The sequence below is a fragment of the Littorina saxatilis genome, linkage group LG4 (assembly GCF_037325665.1).
Source record: "Littorina saxatilis isolate snail1 linkage group LG4, US_GU_Lsax_2.0, whole genome shotgun sequence".
Lineage (NCBI taxonomy): Eukaryota > Metazoa > Mollusca > Gastropoda > Littorinimorpha > Littorinidae > Littorina > Littorina saxatilis.
In genome coordinates this window covers 62,950,718-62,964,254 of record NC_090248.1, presented here as the reverse complement: position 1 = coordinate 62,964,254, position 13,537 = coordinate 62,950,718, and the positions used below count along the sequence as shown (strand labels likewise).

At 40.6% G+C, this 13,537-nt stretch overlaps 1 long non-coding RNA gene across 2 annotated transcripts; it reads left to right on the top strand.

The window, feature by feature from the left end:
- The first annotated feature begins 4,686 nt into the window (after window positions 1–4,686).
- On the top strand, window positions 4,687–13,191 carry LOC138965328 (uncharacterized). 2 transcript variants are annotated; one of them, XR_011455412.1, is made up of 7 exons: window positions 4,687–5,614; window positions 6,072–6,247; window positions 6,568–6,741; window positions 7,453–7,567; window positions 8,385–8,493; window positions 9,543–9,654; window positions 11,445–13,191. It is a non-coding gene; the product is annotated as an uncharacterized lncRNA (long non-coding RNA). The 2 variants fall into 2 exon arrangements; XR_011455413.1 differs by lacking the exon at window positions 4,687–5,614 and adding an exon at window positions 5,706–5,727.
- The last annotated feature ends 346 nt before the right edge of the window (window positions 13,192–13,537 follow it).

Sequence of the window (13,537 nt, the reverse complement as noted above, 5' to 3'; positions counted from 1 at the left end):
AGGACGATCCAGATCAAAATGAAAATTAACATATCTCAACATTGAAGGGGTCCTAGACCACAATATTTTGCAGGGAACTTAATTTAGCATGTCTCCAGCTGTTGGTAAAGCAATTAGCGTGTATAGTCATCGAGTACATAATGCCTTTAAAGCCTGATAACAAACATCCCTATGTTTCTTGGCTCGCTCACTTTTTCTGTTCACTCATCCAAAAGACTTTGCCATTTTTTTGGACAAAATCATCAGGCTCAAACAGGCGATGCAAAAGTCCCACGCTTTGAAGTAAGTTACTTCAAAGTGTGGGAAGATCCCCCCACACTTTGAAGTAAAAACTGAGTTTACTTCAAAGTGTGGGAAGATCCCCCCACACTTTGAAGTAAAAAATGGGTTTACTTCAAAGTGTGGGGCACATCCCCACACTTTGAAGTAATTTACTTCAAAGTGTGGGATTACTTCAATCAATCAATCAATGAGGCTTATATCGCGCATATTCCGTGGGTACAGTTCTAGGCGCTCTGCAGTGATGCCGTGTGAGATGAAATTTTATACGGCCAGTAATTGCAGCCATTTCGGCGCATATTTACCATTCACGGCCTATTATTCCAAGTCACACGGGTATAGGTAGACAATTATTAACTGTGCCTAAGCAATTTTTGCCAGGAAAGACCCTTTTGTCAATCGTGGGATCTTTAACGTGCACACCCAATGTAGTGTACACGGGGGGGGGGGGGGGGGGGGGGGGGGGAGTTCGGACACCGAAGAGAGTCTGCACACAAATTTGACTCTGAAATAAATTTCCGCCGAACCTGGGATCGAACTCACGCTGACAGCGGCCAACTGAATACAAATCCAGCGCGCTACCAACTGAGCTATATCCCCTTCAAAGTGTGGTGCAACAGTCGTGCCGCGTCTGCTATCCAGTTCGCGGTAGGATTAGAAAATATATATATATATATACCAAATTGATGTCAAATACGAGCTGATTTGGTGAAATAAAGCACATTTCTACTTGCGAAACCCATCGAACAGCCATAAGGCTAAGCGAGAGAGTTCTCGTGATTGTTTTAATTAAAAAACTCATTCATAAAAACTAGAGACTAGGTTTCTGGTCAAAACGAATGATTAATCTGCTGTATCATTCGCTTGTCGGAAAGACAATCGGCCTACGCGCTCCTCTCTCAAATATGACCTTCTCTTGTCTACTGTCTCGGAAGATTTATTCTACTCCCAAATAGCACTTCTTTGCACCTCTTATGACTCCTTCGCCCTCTAGAATCCCGTACCCACACCAAATACGAGCTGATTTGGTGAAATAAAGCACATTTCTACTTGCAAAACCCATCGAACAGCCATTTCCGGTGCTCGATCGCGGACATTTTCAGCTTTGAAGGATATTTACGGGCAAATATCAATCGCTCCCTGACTTTTTATGCATCGAGAAACAAATTTAGTCATCGCTGAATCAGTAGCTTACCTTAAATCCCGACATAAATCAAACAATACCTAGAAAACAGACAAAACTTGCCTTCACACGTGTCATGAGCGGCATTCGGCTTCTGTTCGGCATTTGACCGGTTATCCCCCGTGCATTGGTGGCGGTACACCGGCCGGCCCTTGGGCCTTACAGTGGAACCCCCCTTGAGGACACCCCGTCCCCCGTTTTAAGACTCACTCCACTTAAACACCGTCTTTTTAGACTCGAGTTCTGACTTTCTCTTCATAACCTCATTAAATTTACCCACATTTTAAGACTCCCTCCTTCTGTTTTATAAACGGACTTTCTCAGATTGTCAGAAGTCTTCAAACGGGGATTCCACTGTAAACTGAATAAATATATACCGTTCATTCGGTCCCTTCCTCAGTCAGTGATTCGCCCCGGCCTGGCCAATATGTTTCTTTTTTGTAAGAAAGAAAACTGAAACAACAACAACAAAATAACCGCATAATCGAGTCCTTCTGTACGTACACTGTAATCTTCAGAGTGACGCTCTTTTTGTTTTTGTACACTGGCACACACACACACACACACCACACACACACACACACACCCAGACAAACACCACACACACACACACACACACTTACGTGGCACTTCCCAGCTGAAAAAGTACCACACGATGTACTATAGTATACTATAGTAAACTATAGTAAATGTACCCTGTACTATAGTAAACTATAGTAAATGTACCATGTACTCTAGTACATATTGTAGTACATGGTACTTTGTACTATAGTACTGTGTAGTAAATGTACCCTGTACTATAGTACTTTGTGGTACAGTAGAGTACTTTGTACTTTGTACTATGGTACTTTTTAGTGAATGTACCATGTACTACAGTAGTACTATAGTACCTAGTACTTTGTACTATGGTACTTTTTATTGAATGTACCATGTACTACAGTAGTACTATAGTACCTAGTACTTTGTACTATGGTACTTTTTTGTGAATGTACCCTGTACTACAGTAGTACTATAGTATGAAGTACTTTGTACTATGGTACACTGTGGTACTTTGTACTATAGTACTACAGTACATAGTACTGCGGTACAGTATAGTAGTAATAGTATACATGCATTTTGTGTTTTTATTTTTATTGTTTTATTAATATAACTTATCAGCTAAGCATAACAATTTTGTTGTTGAAATTAAGTTGATTAAAAAACATTGTTTTTAAAATTGTGTTTTATATCACCAGTTGTGCATGTAAACGTGTTGTGTGTGTTTTTACAACTGAGGTAGTCGTACATATAAGATTTATTATGTTTTGTGCGTGCGTGTGTGTGAATTAAGCCGTTTGTTGGAGATGACATGAGATATTTTCAAACTTGTTAACTGTGCATTTGCAAAATACTTTGTGCTCACACACACACACACCACACACACACACACACACACACACACACACACACACACACACACACACACACACACACACACACACGCGCTCGCACGTGCACACACACAAACACGTGGGTACGCACATATTCACTTAGGAGAAAGGACTTTTGTAACGTCAGATTTACATAAGTATAGTTAGTTTTTTGTAAACAGTTAGCATCAAATGTGAAATTAATATTTCATTAACGTTACCTTGGAACGCTTCTCACAAAAAAAGTTTTCAAAAGAGAATTTAACAATTGCTTTAAAAGTTAAAGGATAAGGATAAGATAAGAATAAGATGTTATATAGTCCTGTGAGGTTGCCCTCATGGAAATTCGGGCTGCTTTCTCCATGGGGAAAGCGAGCTGCCATACAGTATACGGCGCTACCCACACATTTGTTTTCCTGCATGCGTGTATTCATGTTTCCGAGCCCTGAGACTTTCGCTGTGAACTTGGGTTCTTTATCGTGTGCATGCGGCCACCGAGGAGAGTCTGCACGATGTTGACTCTGGGAAATAAATCCCTCGCCGAAAGTGGGGATCGAACCCACGCCGATTGCGACAACTGGTTTTGAAGACAGCGCCGCTACCGACTGAGCTATTTCCCGCCCGCCCGAAACGCTTAGTAAAATGGTCTGCAGTGAAATTTTGAAACAATACCTTTTTTATGTTAAATTTAACATTTGCCAAAATAATTCTTCATGTAGGATCAAGTGCAAAGTTCTTGGTTTGACCTGAAGTTGACTGAATTTTGCTGTGTGTACAATATTGTTTCGTTTTAAATAATTTGAGAGAGAGAGAGAGAGAGAGAGAGAGAGAGAGAGAGAGACAGAGAGACAGAGACAGAGAGAGACAGAGAGAGACAGAGACAGAGAGAGGGTTGTGGCATACAAGCATTACAAACAAGTGTTTTTTTCACCCATGCAGAGAGGCACCCCTATTCTAATCACATATACACGGACATTCACACACACACACACACACACACATACACACACACACACACACACACACACACACAATATGAGATTTAAAAAAAAAGTTATGGAATATGTACACATCGAATGCTTAACAGAGAGAGAGAGAGAGAGAGAGAGAGAGAGAGAGAGAGAGAGAGAGAGAGAGAGAGAGAGAGAGAGAGAGAGAGAGAGAGCTCATAATTAAATTTATTATGTCAGGATAAAGGTTTTAGGCTTAGCCTAATGATCTTCCAACCTGTCCTTGCAGGCCTGGACTACCGGGGGGGGGGGGGGGGGGGGTTATGGGGGTTGCGCAACTGACCCCACCCCCCTCCTAGCCTAAACATGTACCTCACTTATTTAAAACATTTTTTATTATTGTTTATTTTATGCCGTTTCATGCAAGGAGCGACCATTTTTCTATCTCAGAATATGACCTACCCATCAGCTTCAGGGGGCTTTGCCCCCTGACCCCCACAAGGGGCTCTGCCCCTTGACCACGCCAGGGGGAACATCCACCTAGACCACCACTGGCACCCCCCCCCTCTCCTCTTAGCCTAGTCCGGCCCTGCCTTGGAACATATACAGAGAATAATTGTAAACGTAAGCAAAAGACTGCACACACACACGCGCACGCACGCACGCACACGCACATGCCGCACTCACGCCCACACGCATGCACACACACAAACCGCTGACATTCGCTTACACACACACACACACACACACACATACACACACCCATATACCCCCACATCCCCTCCACACACACATATCCCCCATACACACACACATACTGCGTAAACTCACACACCATGACACACACACACACACACACACACACACACACACACACACACACACACACACACACACTTGTGTGCGTTGCATATCTATGCACATGCTAAAATGAACAGAGCAGTACCCGTAAAAGGAACAGTAACTCATAAAAGTAAATAACTAGTAAAAACATTTAAAAGTACTGAACTTGTCAAATCCAGGTGCACGGAGCCCCTGGGGATTTTAGTCATACCTCAGGCAGCTATATATCCGTTAGAAGAACTACCAAGTTTCATTGACTTGCACCCAAAGAGTCAAGAACTGCGATTTTTTTACGAATTAATTTCGTACTCGGACCCGGCTGGTCTTGACCTATTTTTGGATCTAAATTTAGATCAGGTAGATCACCACATCATGCACAAAAGGACACGTCACTAGCAAACTATGTCAGACATCATCATGAGTTTGTGTAAAACAAAATGGAGGCCGGAATCACTCAGTTGAATCGAACTCTGACCAAACACCACGTAATAACTAGGTTAATTTATGCACTCGCGTGAACAAGAAACTGTCGAGCTTCACAGATGTGGTCGTTGGGTAGTTTTGGGTTTGTTTTACTACCATAGGAGGATTTTTGAACTGTAAATGCACTCAGCTGCAACAAAAACGCAAAACGAAGGTTGAGTATATATACATAAAATATTGGACTAGCAAAGTCATCAAACACAAGACCAAACAAAAACAAAAACAAACTGAGCCGGCTACTTTCGATACGAATAAAGGGTTCGCACGAGAGTTATGTCCCTTAAAAATCGAAGAGGAGACCACTCCGAAGTAAATCAAGGGAGAGCACTAGTAACTGATTTTCAACGAGCGAACTCACAAGAAAGAGCACGGGAGATTGCCAAAAGCGGTCTACAACATCACGAAAGGAACCCACCAAGAGAGTTTAACCATAATTCAGAGAGCAGAAGACGGATCTGGACTGAGAAGTAAGCCTTCAAGAGTTTTCCATGTTATCGTATCCAGAATTAGTCAGATTCGCTCAGGAGTTATCGAGTGATTTGCAACTGTGACTGCCTAGTCATCGACTATCGAGTGAGGAGTACAGCTGCCACAACTCTTTTTCGCTATCACTGTCACTAGTATCCGACTATTTTTGAGATTTGCAAAGTTTATACCATTGTGAGAATCTGAATCTGATACAATTACAGTGACCATTGGGCCGTCTGGTTGTTGTTTTTCTCTTTGAGTTTGAGTTTGAGTTTGATGTTTTTACTTTGAGTTTTAGATCTACTTGTGTGTTGATTCTATCTGGATCTGGCTGCCCCACATGGTGGTGTTCGTGGGGAGTACGTGACAGAAGCGGACTATTTCGTTAACTGTTTACAACTTATAAATTCCCATTTTGAAAACATGTATCTAGGCCTGCCTACATGACTTTTTCAGATTAAAAATCTGTCGGCAATGTGGAAAAGAGGTTGAACTGGTAACAGGAACAGTGAGCTGGTTGATCAACTTGATGGCATGGCTGTACCAAGTCATTCAATTGGAACGGAACCGACAAAAACACCAATGTTTCCATTCTTCTTTGTGCTGAAAGTTTACACTGACAGGGACAACAAGTAAGTGACATTTTAAACTCTTGTCTTAAATTACCTGTACCACTTGTATAACACACACACACACACACACACACACACACACACACACACATACACTGACACACACACATATTCAAACATCAAGTTTTTCTGTTCACTTTCAGTGATGGACGGCCTATCTGGTGGCCTGTCATTATTCCAGTGTCTTGGGGGCACAAGAGGCAAAACTGTTTGATGTTACTTTTTGTGTTTTTATTTCTGCATGCTTTATTTGGATTACTAGAAAACCTCTTTTTATTCCTTTGTGCAAATCTATTTGACCTTTATTCTTTTACTTTTAGTGAAAAACAAAACTGCCTGAGTTGGTGGGGGAGCTTCTGGACTCCATGTCAAAAAACAGTCGGCAGGGTGATGACAGATGGCTGTACCAATGAGTCATTCAGATAGAAAAGGAAGCAGACACCAAGGATTCCATTCTCTGTGCTGAAATTGTGAAAAGTTGTACTCTTTAACCAGTAAGTTAATTATTAACAACAAATTATAAAATTTAAAAACCCTGTTTTTTCTGACATTTCAAATTTAATGTAATTTGCAATACAGTACTAGCATAGCTGAATTTGGTATTTATGATCCACTGTTGTGTAATGTTTGCAACACACACACATACATTCAAATATGTCTGAATCAGTGATGGACATTTCTTGTTTGATTCACTGTCTTGGATCAAATTTTCAAACAAATTTTGCTTTTCTTGGGTGTGTGTTTGTTTTTGTTTAGCCCTTAATTGTGATGCACATACACACACACACACACACACACTTAAAGACACACTCCCTTTTAGGACCTTGCTTTTTTCATATTTTCTGTGAATAACCTTTGTGAATCATCAATCAACGGCCTTTTTAAGACACCCAGGGCCTATTTTTCTCAGATATTTTGAGGTCTAACAAGGGGAGTTCCACTGTATGAGCAAGCCTTAGTTCTATGTTTAAGTATAACAATGGGTGAAGTGCATCTGACTTAATATTTGTCATATCATTTTAAAAGCCCCTAACAAGTTTTGTTGATCATCATTATAAAAATACAGTCATGAAATTTCTGGCTGGATACTCAGTCCTCTCTTGTGTTACAGATGGTGTGAAGCGACAGGAGGTGCTCCTTCGGCAGATAAGGACAACAACAAAGAGTTTTGTATCACTTTATGGAACTTGTTATATATCTTTCAGGGTCCTAAATGGAGGGTTTCACTGGAGCAGTGACTGTTGGACAACAAGTGCAGGGTGTGTTTGGACCTCCTGGATCAACATGTGTGCAGAACTGCTGAGGGCTTGAACTTCATGGGTGTGTGTAGGAAATTTCATATTAGATTTTGATATTAACATATTCCTGTGGTGCTATATAATTTAAATTATATGAGTAAATGAATATGTCTGTATGAATGTACGTATTTGCTGTGTCATTGTGGCATAGATATATAGACCTATAGCAATAACAAGACATACATGCTGTGAATATATGCTTTTATGCTCTTCTTGTACAAATCTGAATTAACTGAAATTTTTCTTAATGGCCAAGCACAGCCAGCTCTTTTCGACCTTTACATAGGGCCACAGTCAGAGATTGTAGAGTACACACAGACCATTCATACTTCTTTGCGCTAAGGTAGGACTGCAGGTTATGTTTTTATTACGGCTTTGTCAACATACTGTCATTTCTGTCCGGCTGACAGTGCTGCAAACATTCATTGAATTGAAAAATGTGTTCGTTATTGTTTGTGAACATCTTTTTTTTAAAAGACCTGGAAAAAAGCCCCAGAACAGATTATATAATACATGATAATATGTAATTGAATTTAAATTTTCTTTTCAAATCAGTGTCTTTTTACAAACTAGACTTTGTTATTTTTATGAGTTTAAGTCAGATATCAACACATTCTGAATGCATAGTTCAGTCTTGAGTGGGAGAATGTTTGAGGCATAAATTGCTTTTGACAACAACAAAAGTTCCCGGTTAAATAGAGAAGCTCCCCCAAAATCATTTTATTACACATGCCTAAAGCCAGCATAGTGCAAGCAGATTTATTTGTGTATGTGCTTGTATGTATAAAGACAGATAATTTGTACAAGTGTTGGCTCTTCATTTTTAATTATTTTTTCAGGATCCTTGGGGGGTTCCACTGTATCTGTGACTTTTGGACAACATATCACGTTCTGGTGGTTTTTTGACCTAATGGATCAACATATGTGCAGACCTGCTGAGTGCTTGAGGTAAATTGGTGCATTTAGATATATTGTTTTGCCTACCTGAGAGATACCACCCATGTGTCATGATGTGATAAATGAACCATCTCTTCACAGGCGTGTCTATCATGTAAATGAGGTTGGTTCAAACAACATGTCTGACAGGGATTTCATTTTCCACTGCTTATGCAAAATCTCGAGACAAACTTCATTCTCAAAACATTCGCGGGAAAATGGCAAGCCCAAAAGTGTTCCGAGAATGACTTTGCATCTGTGACTTTGTAATCATGAGCAGTGGAATATATAAGGTCCCTGCCAGACTAGCTTGCCATGACCTCAATGATATTCCCACATGTGGGTGTATGGTTTAGTTACCACATGGGTTATCTCTCCGGTACGTAGGAATTGAAAACAGAATACTTCATGGCTTGCTGTGTGGCACCAGATTTACACTTATTGCTTTTCAAATATTCAAGACGGGCGCAGTGGCGTGGTGGTAAGACGTGGGCCTCATAATCGGGAGGTCGTGAGTTCGAATCCCGGTCGCTGCCGCCTGGTGGGTTAAGAGTGGAGATTTTTCCGATCTCCCAGGTCAACTTATGTGCAGGCCTGCTAGTGACTTAACCCCCTTCATGTGTACACGCAAGCACAAGACCAAGTGCGCACGGAAAAGATCCTGTAAACCATGTGGGAGTTCGGTGGGTTATAGAAACACAAAAATACCCAGCATGCCTCCCCCGAAATTGGCGTATGCTGCCTGAATGGCGGCCATACACGTAAAAATCCACCCATGAACGAAGAAACAGAAGAAGAAAAAATATTCACTTTTACTTGTGTAAACCCAGTAACACACAGTAGGCTATGTAGTGTTCTCTATTTGTATCATTGAAACGCTTCTGTCCCGTCAATCACACTTTAAATTGCCGTATATTTTGGATGACATATGCCACCCCTTTGGTATTCCACTGATAATAGTTTAATGTTTTAGCTAAATAGTTTCAGCTAATCACTATGGAGTATGCAAACACTGGAATTATATGCGATGAAACACTCAAGCTGCTTTCTCTTGCTTATAGCTGAGAGCAGCACTGTAGCTCAGTGACTGTCGGGTGGAGGATCCAATTCTGCCTGTTTCCAACATAATGGATCAACATGAGTGCAGACCTGCTGAGCGCCTTATCTTCTTGGGTGTGTATAGATGTATATACATTAAAGGCACAGTAAGCCTCCCGTAAACCATCACAGAGCTCCCCGAGCGTCTACATACAGTACAAGCATACTTCCATGTAAACGCTCACCGAACGGGAACATCCTGGCTGCTTTCTGTCGAGCGTGAAAATTTTTCAAAGAATTTATTTTCGTGGACTTGGTCCTCTACAACAATGGCGCCTCGTTTTGGTGCTGGACGGCTGTTATGAATATTCAATACCGGAAATCACGCCCGGACAGTAAGCCTCCCGTAAACCATCACAGATACTGTCAGGCTTTTACACACAGTACAAACACCCTTCCATTTGAACGCTCACCAAACGGGAATATCCTAGGTGCCCTACGTAAAGAGCGAGCAATTTTTAAAGAATTAATTTTGCCGATTGAACTCAGGTCAAAAATGAGTTACTTCCCTTCGGGTCTCATTCTATCGATGTAAACTTGCCATAGCCGTGGATGGATGATTATCAGAATGTTTTTGGACCGTGGTGCGTTTTTGCGCTAGACCTAACTTTTAAAATCTAAATCATAAATTCACAGCTTGTTACACAAACATTCTTTAATCATAAAAGAATGTGTTTTCATCAAGACAAGATCAGTACAATTCGAAGTTGTGAAAGTTTGAAAAAAGAAAAGCCCGGAAGCAGGGTCACGCAAGGGTCGTAGCAGACGGCGGTTTATGCATATATCACCGTTCCTCTCAACAGTCAAAAACCATCGCTAGAGTTTTTGTGAACCACAGCCGTTTGTTTCGTGCATAAAAACGTGCTATTGTAGATAAGCTCACATGGAGTCGCATTCAAATGACTAACTGACGACTACATTGTGAAACAAGAGGCGAAGCCTTCAAGGCTCACGTAAGAAATCGACAAACAGTAACACAAACTCAATCACTCCGTCACACACACACACACACACACAGTAAGCATAGGTGACACTGTGCAAGAAAGCGAGACACTAGATCTAGATCTGTCTGTCTGCATGTAGCCTACTTACAGACACGACTGCCAACTAGTCTCGGCCCGCTCAAAATAACAATGACCGAGACATTCCTTCGCGTGACGTCTAACCCTCTTACGCCATAATGTGACGTCTTCAAATGACGAAATGTTAAAGTTTCTACCACAGACATACACACGCACGCATGCACATACGCACGCACGCACGCACAAAGTTACGATCGCATAGGCTACACTTCGTGAGCCAAAAAGGGAAACTTGATCACACGGGTTCACGATTGCTCAGGGGTAAGATAAACCACGCACAAATAAATTATTTGAAAATTGTTCGCTCTTTATGGAGGGCACCTAGGATGTTCTCAATCGGTGAGTGTTTAAATGAAAGGGTGTTTGTACTGTAGTCTGTGTGTAAAAGCCTGACCGTATCTGTGATGGTTTACGGGAGGCTTACTGTGCCTTCAATTGTATTCATAAATTCACACACACACACACACACACACACACACACACACACACACACACACACACACACACACACACACACTGACAAAGACATTCATGCCTGCACACACGCAAGCACAAACATACACGCACCGGCACGTTTCAAACCCCCACCACCACCACCGTCTCAGTCGGAGCCTTTAGTCATCATAATACACACACAGACGGACACAACTTTTAAAAGTTAGATATATATGCACTAAAAGCCACGGCACTTTAAGGTAGGTTTCATTATCATTCTCTTAAAGTTTGGCCCTCTTTGCTTCAGTCTGCATGCTTTCTCATAGTCATACTGCTGTGTCATTGCAGGTTTCATTCCATGCTCTGGTGTGGGTGTCATAAGCAAGAGAGCCTCCTGTTCACTTCCAGCAGATGACTGCATGGTGAAGGACCTTGATGCCACTTACAGACGTCAAAGCAGCTAGATAGATGCCATTGGAGAACAACCAAAACTACTCAGCGGGTGCCATCGGCGAACATAAATACAAGTTACAGAACAGGAAAGCAGATATCACTGGCAAAGGGAACCGGACAGCAGCTACAATAAACTTAATCAGATGCCTGTAGCAAATAATCTGGACACCAATCACAAATCAAACAGATGTGGAGGACAGAGAACATTTCATGTGATTATTGCCACATATATAACTTTGTTTTGAAAAAAAGGGACATAACGCCACACTATATACTTTCTGGTTGCATGCTGAAAACTCTCCATTGGACATTTAGTGAGTTTTGACTCACCAGGTCAGGAGAATGTCACTGATGGGGAGCATAATTAGGCTGACTTACAATGGGTAGACAGAATTGAACATTGTTGTTTTCTTGGATGGTTTTCGGGATAGACTTTACAAAGTTAACATACTGCTATGGTTTAATCAATTTCAAACATTACCATATTTGGCATTTTTTCAAAACCACATTTTTGACAAATATCAAGGATGTGTTGCGAAAGCATGTGTTTTTATTTTTCTGAAATGTTTTGAAAGCTAGATTTTTGATACTTTACAGGCTATTGAAGTTGGATGACCTGTAGATGTGACCCATGTAAAATTGACCCTCATAAACTTTTAAGTTCACAGAAAATAATAATAATAACAGAGAAATGGTATTATTTTGAATGTGTTTGAAGCAAGATCGTTGTAACTCAATAACCCCCCGCGGGTTAGGGGGAAGAATCTACCCGATGCTCCCCAGCATGTCGTAAGAGGCGACTAACGGATTCTGTTTCTCCTTTTACCCTTGTTAAGTGTTTCTTGTATAGAATATAATCAATTTTTGTAAAGATTTTAGTCAAGCAGTATGTAAGAAATGTTAAGTCCTTTGTACTGGAAACTTGCATTCTCCCAGTAAGGTCATATATTGTACTACGTTGCAAGCCCCTGAAGCAAATTTTTGATTAGTGCTTTTGTGAACAAGGAACAATTGACAAGTGGCTCTATCCCATCTCCCCCCTTTCCCCATCGCGATATAACCTTGAATGGTTGAAAACGACGTTAAACAACAAATAAAGAAAGAAAGTAACTCAATAACTTTATCTGTGTAAGGTCACACACATACAGGGTTAGATGACATCAAGTCAGCTTGATAGTTTGCATTATTCAAGTTCAGATTGGGGTAGAGTTCCGGTCAATAATAGGGACAATCATTGTCTCCTTTGATTGTTCAGAGTTGTCATGTACTGATGTAGGCATGGTCACTTTCAAAGCTAATCATAGAAATTTAACTTGGTTGTAGGGGAGATAATTTTGAGAAAATATGTGTTGTGCTAAAGATTAATTCCCACAAAGAAGAGTGCTATAATAAATCTGTTTTGTGCATTTTATTGTTAGTTGTTCTGGTTAACAGGGTTATAAAAAATTGCATTAAAACTGTTTTTGCATTGGGACATTTACCAAAAATCAACTGCTTGGTTACTCACTGTGCAAGATGGACACCTTATTTAAAATTATTATTTAATTGGGTCTTTTACATGTTAGTGGATATTTTAAAATGTTCTTACATAAGTTTGACTATTAATGCTCTGCCGAAAAATGAAAATAAAATTTAAAACATATGATGAACCTTTACTTTCCTACCAAATGTGACAGATTGACTGCAGCGAGTGGCCTGATCGTGCACACACACATTCAATTCACACAACACAATTGATTTAGCAAAAATTGGGGCCACATTTACATCCAGTGTAATTTTTAAGGCTATGGTACTTTTTTTAAGAAAGTACTGCAGTATACTATAGTAAACTACAGTAAAAGTACTATAGTACAAAATCTACAGCAACAAAAGTACCACACTGTACTATAGTAAACTATAGTAAAAGTACTATAGTACAAATGTACCGCGGCCAATGTACTACGCTGTACTACACTTTACTCTAGTAAACTATAGTACATGTACTCTAG